The sequence below is a fragment of the Ailuropoda melanoleuca genome, chromosome 8 (assembly GCF_002007445.2).
Source record: "Ailuropoda melanoleuca isolate Jingjing chromosome 8, ASM200744v2, whole genome shotgun sequence".
Lineage (NCBI taxonomy): Eukaryota > Metazoa > Chordata > Mammalia > Carnivora > Ursidae > Ailuropoda > Ailuropoda melanoleuca.
In genome coordinates this window covers 79668198-79673402 of record NC_048225.1, presented here as the reverse complement: position 1 = coordinate 79673402, position 5205 = coordinate 79668198, and the positions used below count along the sequence as shown (strand labels likewise).

The 5205-nt window shown below is 38.7% G+C and overlaps 1 non-coding gene across 1 annotated transcript; it reads right to left on the bottom strand.

Annotated features, from left to right (window-relative positions):
- Positions 1-3965: 3965 nt before the first annotated feature.
- Positions 3966-4122, bottom strand: LOC117803598. The gene has a single exon (XR_004627542.1). It is a non-coding gene; the product is annotated as a U1 spliceosomal RNA (small nuclear RNA).
- Positions 4123-5205: the final 1083 nt, after the last annotated feature.

The following is a 5205-nucleotide window of genomic DNA, read 5'->3' as shown; positions in this document are numbered from 1 at the left end:
TAATATCCTTTTTCTGTTCCAGGATCCCATCCAGGATACCACATTGTGTTTAATCGATTACATTTCTAAAATATCACACAGAAACTTCTCCTAGCCATGGCAGAGAAATTAATACTAGAATACCAAATATGGACATAAAACTGTGTCCAGGCATGAACAACAGTCAGTGCATAACTGAACATTGCAAAAATAGAAACATTTAAAGGGGGTTCCACAATCACCTCAGATGTTTGTCAGGAGACACTTTTGTGCAGTGGAAGAGGGAAATGGAGGCCTGGTGAACAGTGGTCTTGATCAGCTGAGGAAACAGACAAAAGTTAGAGATTTCTGAAGTGGCTAGAATTTGTACAGCAGAGTATCAGAGATGAGGGAGCCCAGATGTCTGTGTGGGACTCACTATGGATCCAGGACCATGGGCTGGGGGCTATATGAGCACAGGACAAGACTGCTCAAGGCCTAGCAGGGGTTACCTGCCAGAGAGCTGAGAGCCAAATCATGATCCTACATTGAAGACCTAGCCCGGCCTTCTCAGAAGCATCCCTGGAACTTCAAAAAGTTCATATTTTAAAGTAAGAACCATGATCCAGAGTAAAGGACACATCCTAGGACTAAACTCAAAATTGAAGCCTGACAAGACCAAAAAGATCTACCAGTAGTTCAAATGATTGCAAAATAAAATTCAATATTCCTTATAGAGGAAAGAATGATAATCCAGGCTTCCAACAGCATAGCATCCACAATCTATTGTAATAGATACATGTAGGGGCACCTGGGTGTCTCAGAAAGTTAAGTGTCCAACGTTTTTTTTTTTATGTTTGTCATCATACAGTACATCATTAGTTTTTGATGTAGTGTTCCATGATTCATTGTTTGTGTATAACATCCAGTGTTCCATGCAATATGTGCCCTCCTTAATAAACATCACCAGGCTAACCCATCCCCCCATCCCCCTCACCTCTGAAACCCTCAGTTTGTTTCCCAGAATCCATAGTCTCTCGTGGTTTGCCCCCCCTTTGATTCCCCCCCTTCATCTTTCCCTTCCTTCTCCTAATGTCTTCCGTGCTATTCCTTATGTTCCACATATAAATGAAACCATATGATAACTGTCTTTCTCTGCTTGACTTATTTCACTTGGCATAATCTCCTCCAGTCCCATCCATGTTGATGCAAATATTGGGTAATTATTCTTTCTGATGGTTGAGTAACATTCCATTGTATACATAGACCACAACTTCTTTATCCAGTCATCTGTTGAAGGGCATCTCAGCTCCTTCCACAGTTTGGCTATTGTGGACATTGCTGCTATGAACATTGGAGTGCACGTGGCCCTTCTTTTCACTACGTCTGTATCTTTGGGGTAAATACCCAGTAGTGCAATTGCTGGATCATAGGGTAGCTCTATTTTTAAAGTCTTGAGGAACCTCCATACTGTTTTCCAGAGTAGCTGTACCAGCTAACATTCCCACCAACAGTGTGAGAGGGTTCACCTTCCTCCACAACCTCTCCGACATTTGTTGTTTCTTGCCTTATCAATTTTTGCCATTCTAACTGGTGTAAGGTGGTATCTCAATGTGGTTTTGATTTGAATTTCCCTGATGGCTAATGATGTTGAACATTTTTTCACGTGTCTGTTAGCCATTCATATGTCTTCTTTGAAGAAGTATCTGTTCATGTCTTCTGCCCATTCCTTGACTGGATTATTTGTTCTTTGGGTGTTGAGTTTGAGAAGTTCTTTATAGATCTCGGATACCAGCCCTTTATCTGTAGTGTCATTTGGAAATATCTTCTTCCATTCCATGGGTTGCCTCTTCATTTTGTTGACTGTTTCCTTTTTTGTGCAGAAGCTTTTTATCTTGATGAAGTCCCAAAAGTTCATTTTTGCTTTTGTTTCCCTTGCCTTCGAAGACATGTCTTGAAAGAAGTTGCTGTGGCCAATGTTATCCTCTAGGATTTTGATGGATTCCTATCTCACATTGAGGTCTTTCATCCATTTAGAGTTTATCTTTGTGTATGGTGTAAGAGAATGGTCGAGTTTCATTATTCTGTATACAGCTGTCCAATTTTCCCAGCACCATTTATGGAAGAGACTATCTTTTTTTCCATTGGATATTTCTTTCCCGCTTTGTCAAAGATTAGTTGACCATAGAGTTGAGGAGCCATTTCTGGGCTCTCTATTCTGTTCCATTGATCTATGTGTCTGTTTTTGTGCCAGTACTATGCTGTCTTGGTGATCACAGCTTTATAATATAGCTTGAAATCTAAGTGTCCAACTCTTGATCTCAACTCAGGTCTTGATCCCAGAGTTGTGAGTTCAAACTCCACACTGAGCTCCACCCTCGGCATGGAGCCTCCTTTTAAAATAATGTTCATATAATAGATACTCGTATGTTTATAAATATGTAAGCACAAAAGACAGGAATTGTACCAAACAGAAACTACTTTGTTACAAGGCTCATACATTTTATGTAAAGTATCACATAATATTCACTGTAAGATGACTATGATTGTCCTGCATCTTGTAATCCTGATGGCAACCCTAAAAACTAATGTAAAGAAATATAGCTGAAAAGCCAACAGGGTGATTACACTAGAATACTAAATTAATATTCTATTAACCTGAAAGAAGTCAGGAAAGGAGAAAGAGAAAAACAAAATAATAACATTGGCAAATTGAAAGCAAGTAACAAAAAGAATAGACCTAAATCCAACCATATCCATGATTTTATTAAATATAACACAAAAATACAACTAGATTAAAAAGAAAATGATGAAAACAGATGTATCATATAAATGATATGCAAAATAAAGCAGAAAGAGTCATGTTAATTTTGTACTTAACAGACTCAAGACAAAAAGAATTATCAGAAATAAAGAGAGACATTTATAATGATAAATGAAGAAGACATAGCAAGCCTAAAATGTAGGTGGCTAATAACTAAGCTTAAAAATAGATGAAGCAAATCTGACTGAACTAAAGAGACAAATAGACAAATCTACAATCAGAAGTAGAAATATCAATTTCCTCTTTAATAACCAGATAAAAATCTAGAAGGATGTGGGGGATCTAAAAATAATTATTGAACACTCTAACTTCACTCACCTTTAGAGAACAATTTATCCAGTAATAGCAGAATTCACATTCTTCCCACGTGCATATAAAGCATTAACAGAGATAGACCTTATGCTGGGACACAAAATATCTCAATATATTTTAAGTTTGCAATTTTACAGAATATGCTCTGTAAATACAACCACATTAAATCAGAAATCAATAACAATTAGATATTTTTAAAAGCCTCAAGTATTTACAGGTTAAACAACAAATTTCTTTTTTTTTTTTAAGATTTTATTTATTTATTTATTTGACAGAGACGGAGAATAAGCAGTGGGAGTGAGCAGCAGGCAGAGGGAAAGGGTGAAGAAGACAGAGGGAGAGGGAAAAGCAGGCTCCCGGAGGAGTGGGGAGCCTGATGCAGGACTCCATTCCAGGACCCTGGGATCATGACTTGAGCCGAAGGCAGATGCTTAACCATCTGAGCCACCCAGGTGCCCCAACAAATTTCTAAATAGCCANCACCTGGGTGGTGTCGTTGCTTAAGAGTCCAACTCTTGGTTTCAGCTCAGGTCATGATCTCAGGATCCTAAGCAGGCTTCATGCCCAGCGTGGAGCTGGACACAGGGCTTGATCTCACGACCCTGAGATCGTGACTCTGAGATCATGACCTGAGCTGAAATCAAGAGTCAGACACTCAACCAACTGAGTCACTCAGGTGCCCCAGATTGTGACAAAATAATCTAATTGTATTATAAGTTAACAAAACAACTTCACTAATGCAGGAAAATGGCGTTGATCTAAGTAACTTTGGAAATGAGTAGTCTGTAAGATTAAAGTCGAAAGAAACTATACACAGTACCATACTCTAATTGATAATATTAACTTCCATTGGGGGTTAATTTTTTTTTCCCAGGGGAGAACACGAACAGTCCCCCACCACCACAAATTATGCAGTTGAGTTTGCCACATTTGGGGAAATCACTGGGGTCGGCACCTCCTGAGTACAACGGACAAAAACCTGGGAAAACCATTTTGTGATCATGGTATCTCCCCTGCCAGGCAAGTATGGGGGGATTAATTTTTGATACTGCTATACTTATATACTAGAATCAATGCACTGGAATTGAAGTAAATGGATGGTGTGTATGTGGGGAGAGCCAGTTTTCTCACTGTTGAAATGGGAGTTTACAAATAAGCAAGGGGAGGAGGCTAGAAAGATCCATGTGGCAATGGATTAGAGCTGGAGAGAGTATGAACTTACATTCAGCTTAATGAATAAAGATAGTTACATATAGAAATATTTATAGCTATATGTATATACACTGATTGGTATACATACATACACTTAATCTGTCAGCTGAGTAATGACATCCCAGTATCAAAAAGTACATCTAGCATTCAGATCTTGGATCTTAATACTACTCTCCAATAAAAGGAACCAGTGTGCCTTGCAGAAACAGCTGAATCTAGAACTGGGGCAGGAAATATCCAAGATGAACCTGGCCTATCTTTCAGTGCCAGAAAATAAGAAGTACTAAAAACAAACAAAAAATCACAATGATGAAGGTATATCAAAGGGACACAGGAGCCAATTAAAAGAGCTCCCAATGACCAAAGCTGGTATAATTTAAGCAACAACATAAAATAGTATTGGATTATAACCCAAAATATAAAATAAATATCCATGACCCAAATGGATATAAAAAAAAAATGACTGAGTAAATAAGAAGATGGTGGAGAGGAAACAAACTTCCTGGGTAGAAGAATTCCAAATAATTTATGTAGATACTCTGCCTTCATGGAAGTGAAGCATAAATCCCTACTCTTCAAGCATGAGCTCTGTACAGTGACTTCTTTCCAAAGACTATAGTATGGAAAGAGGGGTGATGAGAAGAAGAAACTTACAATGGAGAAACCTGACAAACACAACTTCAGCCAGGTGATCAAGGTTGCTAGAAAAGTATTTTTTAAAAAGATTTATTTATTGGTGTTTGGGGGAGAGACAGAAAGAGAGGTGGGGGAGGGGAAGAGGGAGAGAAACTCAAGTGACTCCCCGCTTGAGTGTGAAGCCTGAGGCAAAACTCCATCCCACAACCCATGAGATCATGACCTGAGCCGAAATCACAAGTTGGAGGCTCAACAAACTGAGC